Source organism: Adiantum capillus-veneris, chromosome 13 (genome assembly GCF_014529385.1).
Source record: "Adiantum capillus-veneris isolate H3 chromosome 13, ASM1452938v2, whole genome shotgun sequence".
Classification (NCBI taxonomy): Eukaryota; Viridiplantae; Streptophyta; class Polypodiopsida; order Polypodiales; family Pteridaceae; genus Adiantum; species Adiantum capillus-veneris.
Genome location: NC_140943.1, coordinates 52,025,151 through 52,040,953, shown reverse-complemented (window position 1 = coordinate 52,040,953; position 15,803 = coordinate 52,025,151).

Below are 15,803 nucleotides of genomic sequence, written 5' to 3'. Positions count from 1 at the left end.
ATGTCCTCAAGTATGTCCACAAGATCATCAAGTCAGATACCCCCACTTGCTGAGAGATACATGGATCGCGACCCATGTTCTCTGTCAAAATTTTTTTCTCCAAATTTTCCCAAATTTTTACAGTGTGTAGACAAGCTCATAAGCAAGCTATATAAAAATTTTCAACAAATTCTGAGATTGAGGTACATGGATCATGATCCATGTTCAACCACATCTAGACTTTTCCTCTTAGGAGTTTGTTCCTGATTATGTCCACAGGCTAAATCTCATATCTTTTTGGATTTGGACTTGTTCTGATAGGTCAAATTGCCAACACTAGGTCTGCATTGCGGTTTTCAATCTATCACCTATTTTGCTCCCTTTTGTCCCAAATTTTCTCATTTTTTTCCAAAATTGGAGTTGGGGATATGTTTCCTTGTGTATGCACTACTGATATGGAAAATTTCAAGTCAAGCTGTCACTTTGGGTACATGGATCAAAATCCATGTTTGGAGCCCAAATTGACTTTTTCTGGCACCATCACAATCAGCATGATTAAAAAGTCCCATGGTGTCAATTTTTTTGAAAATGGACCTGTGGATTGAAAGTGAGGTCAATTCTGGCACTTGCTCAGAGTACTTGATAGTTCTAGGCTTTTGGTATGGTTTGTGATATCCAAATTCACTTTTAAAAAGACCACTAGACTCCTTATGATGTCCTCTAACTATGACACAAGTTTGGCATCAATCTGTGACAAAGGAACATGGATCGCGATCCATGTACCTATGTGTCAGATGGTAATGAAACTTGGCACACAACTTCCCCTTGGTCCACTGATCCCTGCTATATGGTTTTTGTATGATTGGGACTTGTTTAGGTCAAGCAAAAGTCAAATCACAAGTCTGTTTTAGGGTTTTCACTTTGAATTGTTTTTGGCTCTTTTCACCCACTTTTTGAACTTTTTTGACAAAATTTGTTTGGGGGCTTTTGTTCACAATGGTCTCTGCTACAGGCTGGAAAAGTTTCTGTCCAAAAATTTCTCAAGGGTACATGGATCGCGATCCATGTTCCCACTTTTAGATCTAAATTTTTGGTACACTAATAGCTTATGATGTTTGCAACTTGCTCCACAAATCTTTTTGAATTTGGATCAGTTTTGCCCAACCAAAGATGACTTTTACAGTCTATTGTGATAGTTTTGACAATGCTCTGTGTTTTGCTCTTTTTACCACTTTTTGCAACTTTTTTGCATTTGGTTCCTTTGGGAAAAGTGTTTGTCTATGTGTCAGCTATCCACTACTCAAATCTCAGCCAATTTTTTTTTAAAAAAAATCATGAGGTACATGGATCGCGATCCATGTTTGACAACATTTTGACATGAAACTTGGCAAGCTTGTAGTCCATGTTATGGTGATATTTTTCCTCAAATCTTTTTGAATTTGGTCAACTTTTTCTTAGTCAAAAGTGAGGTATTATGTCTTCCCTGTGGTTTTTGGCTAGTTTCTGTATTTGGCTATTTTGACCAACTTTTTTCAAATTTTTGGCATGCTTCCTTTTGGGAAAGTTGTTTTAAATGATATTAGGGATGCACTTGTCAAATATCAGCCCCAAATGTAAAAAAGGTACATGGATCGCGATCCATGTTTGACAAAATTTTTTCATGAATTTTGTTATGTAGGTTCTCTATGCCCTGTCGAAGCCAAATGTCATCCCTTTTTGAATTTGGATCCCAAAATCTCAAGATTTTCTCAATTTTGGTGTCTGCAATGTCTGTTTTGCTGTTTTTAACCTAACAGCCAATTTTGATGTGATTTTTGAGTTTAACTTGATCATAGCAATGTCCCACTGATGTACCCTGTAACTCGTCACTTTTCACCAAAAATGGTTTTTGGGGTATATGGATCGCGATCCATGTTCCTCCATAGATTCTGGTCAAAATTTCCAAATTGCTTCTAGAGACTTTGCTGATGTCCTTGATCCACAAATTTTTGAATTTGGATCACTTGGGAGGTCTCTACCATCAAATTTTCAAAGTTTTAGACTTATGGTCATTTTTGCCAAAATATGATTTTCACCCTTTTTTTTTCTCAATCTTTTAGCCCATATTTGGTGGTGGTAGTTCCTACTTACCCTACTCCTATGTACTAAATGAAATATGAAACAAAAACAAACAAAACGGTACCAAATAAAGTCAAAACGGAAAACGGTACAGCACTCTGAAAGCATAGAGAAAATTGGAGAATGAAATGTTTTTGGCTATCTCACTCGCAACCCTCTTTACTTATCAAGAAAAGATCTAGCAAGTCCTCAACTTCTAGACTCTATCAAGCAGTAAACCTCATGCCTAGTTGCTTCACTGCTAAGGTGTAAATGGAATGGAGAGACAAATCTTCAGAAAAGAACGCTCTAAATACATACTAGGTCACTCACCATCTAAGGATCATATTCTCAGCAACGGCGCCAATGTTAGCAGGTCACCGCAACACACATCTGCAACATAGCTTTCTATCACTAAAATAATGTCAATACTTAGGGAAAGTGACTGGAATGGGGCACGGAGACTCTATGAGATCGTCAATCTCACAAAGTGAACCTTAACAAGAAAACACAACAACTCTACAATCAAACCAACACTCAATGATCAGAGCAATCTACCTATATCCTTTCTCTCATCTCTAGCTCATCACGCCATTTCATCACTTGAACGGACTCAAAATGCAACAAAACTTTAGGAGGAGGAGGTCTAGGACACCTAGGGGCACTATCCTAGCAAGTCTGGTCGCAATCTGACAAGGTGCCAAAATCACGATCCATCATGAAAAAGGTCCTGAAAACTGCAACAAACTATCCAGAACTGTTGTCCTATGGTCTAAGAAAACTCTCCTATGGTCAAAATGAGTAAAAACAACGATTTAAGCACTCAAATCTGCAATTATAGCTCACAGACGCGTAGTCGCGAACCACATAAAAACTGACAATGCTTACACTTAATTTAAAGAGCAAAGAAAGAGGAACACAATGCAAGTTTTGGAATAAAAAATGGATTACCCATTCATTAACTGTGATGATTACAAGGTGGAGCAGCTCATAGCTTGAGCGTACGTTTTTTGAGCTCCTTTCTTCCTCTAAAGATAAGCCTTCTTCTTTCACATTAAGGTTATTGACCTTTATACCTAGGGCATTCTAAATGGCCAGTGGCCAGCTCACACGGACCTTTCCAAATATCATTATAGCATTACACCTCAGGGGATTGATCCACTACTTAGAAATCAGGATTTACACGGAGTATTACTACACTAGCTTGAAAAACTAATAGAGTACAAATGTGGTGTTCGGCTATGTGTCCGACCAATTGGCCGCCCGTTTGATCTATCCTCAAACACACACACACACACACACACACACACACACACAGAGTATATCTTGCAAGAAATCCCCCAAGTTTCTTGGATCAACCCCCTCTTTTAGCTCATTCTTGTAGCTCATTGGATCTCTCAAGCCTAGCCAATCACAAGCCATGGTCACAACTAGCAATATAGGTAGCCTTTAGACAAATGTCCTTCTTTTCCCTTTGAGAGAGAGGCCTTTGAAAAAGCCTAAACAATTATTTTAATTAATCTAGATTCTCATTGGACCTCTCTAAGGGTCAACTAATAGGCTTTAGGCACACTATGGGGGCAACTTAGCTAGGGCCTTGACATGTGTCCTATTTTCCTCTTTGAGCAAGGGGTGAGGGGAGGGTCATTCTCTCTCTTCCCCTACTTGTTTGGCTTGACATGTCCTTTGTAGGCATACTTTTGAATTTCAAGCACCTCAAGCACAAGGGTTGGCCCCCAAGTACCCTAAGCACCTCAAGAACCTTAGTCATCATGCATGAGTTTATCAAGAGCATGAAATCTCTCTTTCTCTCTCTCTCTCTCTCTCTCTCTCTCTCTCTCTCTCTCTCTCTTGCCCCTAGCTTCAAGGGCTCACCCCCTCCTTATAGAAAGTGGCTTTTGACTTCAAGAACATGCCTAGCTTGACCATGCATCTTAGTCATCAAGCATCTCAAGCATATGCCTAGCTTAGCCTAAGGTTTGACGACTTTTACAATAATCTTTGGAGGTTGCACAATGCATAATGAGAGTGTGTGTGAGTGTGTCTGGGAGAGTATACCCCCTAAGCAATCCCCTAGCTTTCTTTGGTTGACCCCCCCTTGGAGCTCATGCTTGAAGCTCATTGGACCCCTCCAGGCCTAACCAATTACAAGCAGGAGGCATTACAAGCAACAAGGGTACCTTGGTACAAGTGTCCCCCTTTCCCCTTTGAGACAGAGGACTTGATAAATGCAAAGACAATTAATTAAATCTCCTAAATTATCATTGGACCCCTTCGATGGCCAACCAATAGGCTTCAAGTACAACATGAGGGCAACATGAGGAGGAGCTTGACAAGTGTCCCTTATGCTTTCTTTGTACCAAGTATGCCTTGTGAGAGTGTTTGGGTGTTCTCTCTCATCCCCCCTCTTGTAGGGCTCACCCCCTCTTTGAAGGGATTGGATATTTGACTTTTGACACCTCAAGCCCCTCAATCTTAGGCCCAATTCCCACTACAAGCTTGGCCCTTAGGCACTTTAAGCTTGGGCTGGGTTCTCACCTCAAGTACATCCCTAGCATCTCAAGCATGTCAAGCACATCAAGCATCTCAATCATCATGCACCTCAGTCATCAAGCACCTCAAGCACCTTAAGCGTCGGTCGGGTTCCCACCTCAAGCTCGCCCTAGCTTACCCAAGGTCAAAGGATTTCTACACTAACTATTGGAGGTCTTCAATGAAGCTAACCTTAAGGTCTTATGCTCCATTGGTTAGCCTTCCTCTTTGATAGACCATCTCTCATTTGGGCCCCTTTACCATTGGCCCCATGTTGAGATAGATCTTAAGAATATTTCTATACCTTAACCCTTGTTCTCGTTTATTCTCCCACATTAAATGATCAGTTTCATATGAGAAAATCATTTGGGTTGGTTAGATATTATATTTTATGACATAAGAAGTTATCCAATTGTATCAAATCTTGATAGTAGCTACTTTTTTAACAAGAGAGTCGATATAAAAGATTCCAATTACCCAATCAAGTAGCTATCAAATTTTGATAGATGCTTGTTTAACTGCAAGAGATAGATGATTTTAATTACCCAACCAAGTGTTAAACTTATCTAGACGGTTGCTTGTCTCACAAGAGATACAAGATTCCAATTACCCAACCAAGTCTTGGAAGCCATCTTATTTGTCAAGTACTTTAATTACATAGTTAGATAAGGAAACAATGTAAAACTAGGTAATGGATATCTCCATTATGTACGAGAATAATCATTTACGTTATGAATTGTTGTTTTCCTCACCGAGAGAGGAAAAAAATACGAAAATAAGAAAAACCCATGTATTAAAAGAATGATCAGGATCGGGATCACTCCCCAACCTAGGCCCATGCCTCAATCCTCAATCTTATGATATAGTATAGACCCAAGACTATATACATAGTCTATCCCCATAGGAGGAACTGAGGGCATGTGGGACAAGTCCTCCACCCTCCCCTTCACACTTGCACCCTTGGACTTTCCATTTTAAGCCTTGTTCCCAACTAGAAATAGACCAATTTTGACTATTTTGAGGGCGTAAAGTAACCAGATCTTGGGCTATAAAGCACGCCACATCCCTCTAATTGAAACACTCTGTTTGAGCTATCACATGCTATATTCCATGGCTTGGTCAGGAAAAAGAACCAAAAAAACAAAAAATTGAGAGTAAAACCAGGTTTCAAAACACGTAAAAAACTAGGTGAGCGGCCTTCATGGGCACTCACCAACACTTCTACGGTGTTTAGGTCACTTGCACCTACGCTTTGGTCGTGTTCTAGAGCACGCACATATAGCGAGTGCCTCTATTTACACGGGCACCCATTATCCCTCCACATTTGGCTGAAGGCCCTCAAAGGGAACCCAAGGTAGTACTAATCAAGACCCCCACCTAGCACCTAGTGACTCTTCCTATGGCTTGACGTGATGGAAGGTTATCATATACAAAACCCTGAGGAAGAAGGATGCGCGTGCACCGGGGCTCCACAACCTAGTGCTAGCATCTTTAGCTGTTTCAAGTTATGGAGACATTTAGTTAAGCTAGTCACTCCGAACCCGAGGCCAATGAAGTGTATGAAGGGGGTGGGGAAGTATATTCTTTTGTTCACATCTCAAGTGGGCCCCACACCCCCTAAGAGTGTCCATGTAGATAATCTGCCTACCTCCTTCAATGCAGGCCCTATCGAGCTACCTCCCTTGGAAGTTCCCTCTAAAGTACCGATCATGAAAGGTAGAACCATGGGGAGCGACATTGCTTCCACCTCACAAGGGATCTCTAACACGTCAAGTCTAGAATGGATATTCGTTAATGACCTCCACTGTGAGATGTTGATGGATCTATACTTTGGTCACTCCTACCATGTAGGTTGGATAGAGATTGTACAATCCACATCTAGCACCATTATTATTGAGGAGCAACAAAGAATAATATGTGACATCTTCCATGGCATCATCCACTCGGAGAGGAAAAATCGAGGCGTAAACGTACCCTCAACTTGCCCCATGAGATTTTTGGATACGAGCAAGGCAAAACAGCCTACTCTATCACAAATGGAGACTCCTATGATGAGTCCCATGGATCCCTCATATGTTGTTTCTCCTGGAGAGCCCACAAACGAAAACTTTAATTTTCCTAGTTTGGCTCAACTTCCTCTTAGAGAAACCGTAGTGCCTACTTCAATGATGGCCTTGATAGAGAATGTACCTATCTCCCATCCACATATGATTCTAGGAGTGCCTCCATCAACCAAACCTCCTCACCTACGTGAATTGGAAGCATTTACCTCACATATTTGCGTCATGTGCCTGAGAGAGAGCCTAAGAGTAAAGCAGTACAATTTGCAAAGCTTACGCAAAAATACAATGGGGACGTAGATGCTAAAAAGCACATCGAAGTATCTGAACAAGTATGTGATTCCCTAGGAGAACACAACAAACTAAATAAACCATGCAATGCTTTAAGATTGATTTTGAGCGGGAAGGCAGAGAATTGGTATAGGACCTTGAGGATGGAAAAGAAAATGATGTACCCTAGTGTTCGGAGATTTTTCCTGAAGGAGTATATACGAGAAGGTGTGCTTTGGGGTGTAGCATCTCAACCAAAATGGTCGAACATGAGAAGGGTGAGTCAATGAGAAACTTTATCGGTCTTCTAAAGCACTTACACATCAGTTGCATCAGATAAAGTCAAAATAAAGGGAAAGTGAGAAAAAAAATGGCATTTGAATACCAAAAAAAATATCAGCATAGGATGGAAGCCATTTCAATCCCAAAAGATACATTCTATCTAATCTAGACCAAGAGGAGGTGTGAGATTGGGAGTGAAAAGTGAACGAGACACTTCCCTTGATTTTGATAGTACTACTTATATCAAAAAAAATTGTTGCACTGGGAAGGTAAGAGCTTAACTACGTATGTAGAGAGCTTTAGTATATATAAAATACATTATTGCAAGTCTATAGTTGTGTGTACAAAGCATGCTCTTTGTCGATCCAGAGAGAGAGCAATAGATTGCACACATGCACAACATAAAAAGGGTGACATACTGTACGCATTCCATCTCTTAAGCTTGAATAGACTTTTCACATCACATTTTCATGGGTTAATCTACATAGATTATATATAAGCACATGGTATGGCAAGGGGTTTCAGATGAAATGTAACAAAGCATGCATGTCAACACATGCTCCAAAAGTTAAAAAATATTATTACAATGAAGAAAACATTCTCTTTGATAAGTGAAATTTGTTTAGAATCATCTTCCTACTACAACTCCTTTTGGTGAGATATCTATCACAACATGGATAGATGAAACTCCTTATGTATCTCATTTTTTAACCTTCGGATGTATTGCTTATATTCATGTTCCCAAAGAGTCAAGAATGAAGCTTGCTTCTCTTGGTCTTAAACTTATCTTCATTGGATATTCCAACACTTCTAAAGGTTACAAATTCTATGACCTTCCATACCATTATGAAAGACTCGTGCTCCTAGGTGTAGTGTCAAGTACATCTGGATCTTGAAAGAAATCCATGTCATATGATAATGTGTACAATATCTTAGGTGCCATAAAAGTGAAGACAAAATCATGTTGTGGTAATAAATTTGTCCACAAGTTCTAGCATCTTTGCATTAAAAATAAGTATGAAGTGCTACAAAAATGGTTACAATGCTAAATTTGGCATTAAAGAAGCATACAATTGTTTTATATTCAAGCCGCAATTTGAAACTTATGTGAATAGTCTCTATAAAATTTATCTTGATAGACTATATGAAATTTATATGAACAATCCCTATCCCTCAAAATCATGATAACAAGTCTAAAACAATTAAACAAGACATCTAGCACAATGAAACACCATATGCACAGTTCATCTTCCAAAATCTTAACAAAGCACAAGGTTTAAGGTGTACTAAAATATATATCCCCAAGGATGTAAAGTTCTTCTCAACCCATAAAGCCAACTTTATGGATAAGAAGCTATCCAATTGTATCAAATTTTGATTGTTTCTTGTTTAACAAGACATAAAAGATTTCAATTACCCAACAAAGTAGCTATCAAATCTTGATAGATACTTGTTTAATTGCAAGAGAAACAATTCCAATTACCTAGCTAAGTGTTGAACAAGCACCTATCAAATCTAGATAGCTGCTTGTCTTACAAGAGATAAAAGATTCCAATTACCCAACCAAGTGTTTAAAGCCATCCTATTTGTCAAGTACTTTAATTACATAGTTAAATAAGAAAACAATGTAAAACTAGGTAATGGATCTCTCCATTATGTACGACAATAATCATTTAGATTTAGGTTATGAATTGTTGTTGTCTCCATATTATTGAAAATGCATACAAAGCATGCATAGGCATCTCCACGTTTCCATACAAAATCTTTGTAGCCTATACATTCTTAGTCCATACCAAAGGTCACATGTGTCTAGATGGAGGCATCATTGCCCCCCCCCCCCCCTCCTCCCGCACTGTGATCTGTCAAGACCATTTTCACCCATGTCATAAGTGCTTACAGTCGGTCAGCTCATGATCATGATGTACCAACGAGCAAAGCGCAACATTTGTTGTTGGCCACAATAAAGTTTTGCAATTAATTATGTGAACATGGACTAATGTACAGTTTTGAAGGCATGGGTACTGAAAAGAGAATATGATATTATAATTAGAATAGAATATGCAGTTCTTTATTTATTTCATTATACCTTTGAGGGGGATGCCTTGCAGGTGATACAAACTTGTTAGGATGCATGGGACTGACTACAAACACTAGAAGACAAGTGCCATTGGAACTACAAGAAATTCAATGTTGGTTGAGTGTAGTATCGTTTCGAGAGGTTGATTGTGTGCTCAAGGGGGTCAGCATTCAGTACCCCCGTATATAACGTGCGTTCATGCGGTATTAAAAAAACCTCTCTTTTAACATGTTTGAATGAATGAAATGGCCCCTTATTTTAAGAAATTTTTTCAAAATTGAGTATCAAAACCCCTGATTTTAAGTTATCTCTATTAAATTGCCTAAATTTTTTGCATTTTAAAACCCCTTCTACCAAACTCACGTTATATATTAACATGATTATATAGTGCACCCCCCGATATTGTGTGGGTCTTTTTATTCCTAGGAACTAGTAGGGGGGGTGCCGATAAACCAAGCTACATGCACAATGAGATAGCATGAACGGGCCAAGTCTCCTAGTTGAGGGTGTTTTGGATGCTGCTGATGAGGCAACGCACTTCACCGTCATCAATGCCAAGAGTGGTCTCGAGAATTTCCTCGTGGAGAGGCCGGTTGGAGGCGAAGAGGGCAACGGCAATTTGGAAGGCACTATGGTTTTGGATATTGAGGGCATCGATGGCAAGCGTAGGCTTGGATTTTTTTGGTTTGAACTGGAAGTGAACGAGGCCACGGGGAAACACAAAGCGATCGCCACCATAGATGGTTTGGTATAAGAACTGGTTGGCGGTTGGTTGGGTGGAGGCGATGACAAAGCCCACGAGCAGCATGCCTTCGGCGAGGAAGAGGAATTTGATAGCACGGGGGTGCACGTGTGGCAGGTTGATTCCGCGAGGCTTGTAGTCAATGCGGGAAATGGAAAGGCCTTGCGTGTTGAGGACGCGGAAGTTGGCAGTGTGGAAACCAAAGATGGTGACCTCTCTCTCACTCAGATAGGCACAAACGCGCTCTCATGCATATACTCACAGAGGCATAACCATTTTGGTTCTGATCAATTACTATTAGTGATTACATTTTAATACAAAATATGTTCTGGCGTTTCACTTCATGGCGGGCATTTCCTTGTCCGTCCAATACTCCCCCTCAAGGAAGATGGACACACAAGGATAGTGATGTAGGACACACAATTCAATAAGAAAGAGATGCACCCTATTCCTCTATTGGATTTTCTTGATGCTTCGCATAGATTAACCTATCTACATGCTTATTGCATTACAATCATGAGATGCAATTTATTTCGGATCTATCATGTCTTTGGTGAGCGTGGATATCTTCATCTGCTTCATGGCTATCACGTCCAGCTTCTCATGCTTTTCACAAACTTGTTTACCAGCAATTATCCCCCTAAAGAGGTGAAGTGGGAAGCTTGAGAAAAAAGCTCCATCACCGGGATCAAGAGATTGTGTATGTAGGTGGTGTAGGGAGCTTTCAGCTTTTATCTTGACACGAGGTGAAGGGAATTGCAACTGCAATGAGAAAAACTCTATTTTGGAGTTCATGCTTTCGAAAATTGAATTTGAATTGGGAGTTGCGGAGAGATTTAGACATGATTTTTTTTGATGAGGTAAAGGAACTTGATAGTACGCTTCGTTGAAATCCTGTAAGCAAAGGGAAATAGCATCAACTGGTAAGATAATCTGCAGGTCTTTGTTATTTTCTTCTTCTTGACTCGGCAAGAACGGGCCTTTTCCAACTTCCCTATGACTTTGTCGGAGGATGCCTTTTGCCTACATGTAAGAGCTTTGAGGCTCATTGAGGTTTTGCAAAACTGAAAATTCTGTTTCTTCTTTGTTATCATCTGCTAAGAGATATTGTTCTTCGGCACGTTAGAGGATGCGATTGTCATTTGCGCATCTTGGCTTGCAATCGGCTCAGAGGACTCCATTAGCATTTGAGCATCTTGACTAGGGTCTTTTTACCCTTCATCTCCATTTTGCGGCACGAGTTCGTCATCATCTTCTCCACTTTATGGCGGGAGGGAGCCTTTTTGAAGGGACGTTTTTCCTTCTCCTTTGACATGCAGGCGTGTTTCTTTGGATACTGCATGGGCTGCCTCATGGGCAGCAGCATTCTTTCCTCCAAGGTTATCAACACCATCGTATGGTGTGCAGACAATAGGCTGCTTACATGAGGGGTCGTGAGAGAAAGGAGAGAGAGAGAGAGAGGAGGCCTGGAACACAGAAACGAGCAAGCCTAGGAAATCCCAACACCTAGATATGTATGTAGAGAAGGAAGTAGCACTAGGAAGGTTAAAGCTTCACTACGTATCTCGAGAGCTTAACTATATACAAAAAGTTAATCAAAGAGAATTTTGGTTGAAAAGAGAATACATTATTGCACTATAGTTGTGTGTACAAAGCATGCTCTTTTGTAGAGCAAGAGTGAGAGCAATAGATCACACACATGCACAACATAAAAAGGGTAACATATTGGAAGCATTCCATCTCTTAAGCTCGAATAGACTTTTCACATCACATTTTCGTGGGTTAATCTACATAGATTATATATAAGCACATGGTATGGCCAAGGGTTTCACATGAAAAGTAACAAAGCCCGCATCTCAACACATGAAATGTAACCATGCTACATCATGTGATGCCAATACCACACCCTTGTACTCAGCCTACTATGTATTCAATAAAGGAATCATGTGTTGCACCTTGTTGCTCCATGTGATGGAATAATTATCACTCCAAAGTGAAATAAAAAATATATTGGCCCTTCAAAGCATAGACCCTAGGCTATGCATAAATCTACTCACCTATAATACTACATTGTGAACAATATCTTTCGTCATAATGCATACAAAAATGAGGCAACGAATAGCCTATTAATAGAGAATGATATTAGTGTAGTCTCTAACATCATGAAGACTAACCTTCATACCTATCTCCAAAGGCATATCAACTAATAGATTTGAAGTCTTCACAAGGCTAAACCTACAGAGTAATATCTCAATGTACTTTGTGTGACACAATTTGTACCATATTGTGGTAGCATTAACCACATACACTACCAAAGGAGTCTGCATCCCTCGAGGGCCTAAGACTCACTCTCCAATCCATAAAAGTCTTGTCGTGACAATATCAAGTAGACAAGGGAGAGATAAAGCTCCCAAAATCTTCATGTACATTCAAGCATCTCAATCACTTCATGGATGCAATCTTTTATCTTCAAATTTTGATATAAGGGACTAGAGATAGGCTTACAATCAATTATTTTAAACCTTGAGAACATATTTGACGGTATTGGTGTATACCACCTTCATAATAGCCTTATGCCCTCTACCATGCATATGATATTAATGCATAAAGACCATATATATGTGTGTGTGTGTGTGTGTGTGTATAGCTCACCGAAACCTTCTATGAAAAATTACTACTTTTTCTAATAGGATCCACTTCAAACTCACTACCCCCAAGAACTGAACAATCCATAGAGATGCAAATAATCACAACATCTATCTCGTTTTTTAGCACATATACAAAAATTGATGTGCATCACTCATCTAAAATTTAAGGGAATCAAATTTAAGGCACATAGAGGGTAGAAGCTAGAGAGAGAGAGAGAGAGAGAGAGAGAGAGAGAGATAGACAGAGAGAGAGAGAGAACAAACAGACTCCATGTAGGATTTGTTGTGGATGAGATCTCATTCCTCACAAACTATTCTTAAAGTCAAGATCCATGTTGGGCATAGTTGTTCTCTTTCCCATAACTACCTAAAGGTTATCTTAAAAAGGATGCACACCGTTTGCAACCTACATGCCAGTGCTCCAATGTTGGTAGTGGCCCCTACCCCCTTGCAGTCATTATCACTTGTTTTGTCATCTTGTCAAAAGCAACTCATCCAGCACGGTCTACAGCCCATATTTTTCAATAGACTCCTACATTCTATAAATTTAACTTACAACGTCTATGTTGGTTTCTAGAGTGACTTTAGCAACTTCACCAAATAAGCTATTATCCACAACTAAGACTATCACAACATTAATGTACCTACAAAACGGAAAATATCATGGAAATGGATGAGAGCCTATAATTTGTGAATTGCCTCTAATGATTCAAAGATGTCTATCTATTGGATGATTGTAACTATCATAGTTTGAAGAATTAATCCATAAGAAAACTTATTTATTGCTAGGAGCACTTTAGATAGTGAGGCAAGCTTTTCCATGCATGGGAACCCCCCCATATATTTTTGCCCTTTTACCAAAATATTTCCCATTATATAAGTTACTTTTGATTTTTTCTTCCTTTTTCACAAACGTTTTAGCCTTTATTAAATAAATAAGACTTATGCTAATCAATCACGATGTAGCATAAATAAATAAGCTTTCTTTGTTGATCTCTCTTTTGACCTTAACTATTAAATATATATATTTTAGTATTTTCTAATATATTTTTCATGTATGTATATTATTCCACCCTACCAAATATTTTATTCACTAGTTTTCATTTTCAAACCTCAATTCCACTTTCAAATTTCAATAATACCTCCATCTAGATGATTGCCAATCTTTTCAAAACTCTAGGTCATGTTTTCATACACATGAAGGAGCTTATACTTAAAGGCAAGAGAGAAGTCCACTCAAAGGGGACCACCAAAAGACTTTTGCAGCCACAAATAATACATTATTTGGCTGAATTTTTTAAGTAAAGAAGAACCCCAAATCGGAAGGAGCGTTTAACATAAAAGATGTAGCTCGTGATCTCAACTTTTAGCTCAAATTTTTTCAGAATTTTTGGAGTTATGAACGCGGAGCTATGATTTTTGTAGTGGACCCCAGTTTTCTCATGTAATGGTGACACAGGCCATCCCTAGTTTTCTTCCCTCTAGAATGGCTATGGTTCTACAAGTCTTCAAGCATGATTAGAAGAGACAAGGATCTTTTAATGAGGTCTTGGCAAGTCTAGAGTGATTCTATCACCATTTTTGGAGGATCCATCCTCATCAACAAATATCCACCTTCGACAACCTCTCTTATAATTTTCTTACCTCTCTCTTCTCTCCCTAATAAGCTTATGTCTAGCCAAAGCTAGACTATTGTAAATATTTCCTATCCTCTACATCCTACCCACATTCTCTCTTCTTCTCTCTCTATTGACTCTGGTATTTTAAATAATGAGGAGACAAGATGGGAGCCACAGTCACATGCACCCCATTTTCCTAGTCACCAGAGTGGGACACTCACTTCAATTAGAAATATTTCTAAATCCTCTCCTCCTTCCCTATATAAGGAGGCCAGGAGAGCTCACCATTAAAAAAAAACACACACACAACATCACCAAAGAATACACTATGCATTGTGTGTGCCTAGTGCACACACACACACCCACACCATCACCATCACCGCAATCACCATGCTCGTCTTGAGCATGATCTCTACACCCTTGGGCTATGGAAGATGAAGGGGAGCTAAATGAAGGATGATGTCCATAACCCTCGTGGGAGTCTTCGCCATGAACTCCCACCTATCTGCCATGTGCTCTACCACTCTCTCCCTTCTCGTTCCCCTATCCTATGCTTCCCATTTCATCGCCTTATTCTCTAAATAAAGCTTGAGGTTTTGTGAGTATGTTTTCCTGCAATTTTTTTCCCATGTGAGGTGTGCGGAATCGCCACCTAGTCTTGGGTTTGGAGTGAGCTTGTGTATGTGTGAAGGGTGTGCGGATTCGCCATCCTTCTGTGGTGCCTAAGTACTAAGCCGCAATATTACCCCCTCTCTCTCTCTCTCTCTCTCTCTCACTTGATCTCATTTCCCTTCCTCTTCATCATTACTCCCAAGCATCCATCTCTCTTGGATGAAAACTTTGTTATGGTGGTGTGTTGTTTGCGTCCTAGCCGCTGAAGCTAGGTGGTGCCCCCTGTTTGCTTTACCCTGACAGGCTCGAGGCGCGCCATTTGGTCCCCGGTGTTTTAGAGTCCGTCAGGGTTCGGGGTTCGCTTTGCTCCCTTCAATAGGTTCTTACTCATGACCTACATGGTTCCCTCCATTTTCATGGGCGCCCATAAAGTAACTCTAAAATTTCAAATTCTTTTGAAAATTTCTAAATCTCTTTTTTCACTCTCCAAAAGCTCTCCTAACCAAATATATGGTCAAAAAACCAATTTCTTTGACCAAAATCTGTATTTCTCAACAGTATCCTTTATTCTACCTCTTCGCTCTTCTCTTTCTCCTTTTGCCTCCAAGCTTTCCATAGTTGTACCACTTGTCTCCCCCTTTCATCCACACCATCCCTTTGAACTACTTCTCCTCCCCTGGATCCCCAGTAGCCACTTCTCCGCCTCCCGCCAAGCTTTCCATAGCTGCATCACAAACGGAAGCTTTCCATGGCTGTATGACCTATCTCCCCCTTTCATCCACAACATCCATTTGAACTACTTCTTCTCCCCTTTTTTTCCCATTCATCCATTCCTTCTCATTTCATTCCTAAAGCAACATGCGTCTCTCTCTAACACCACAACTC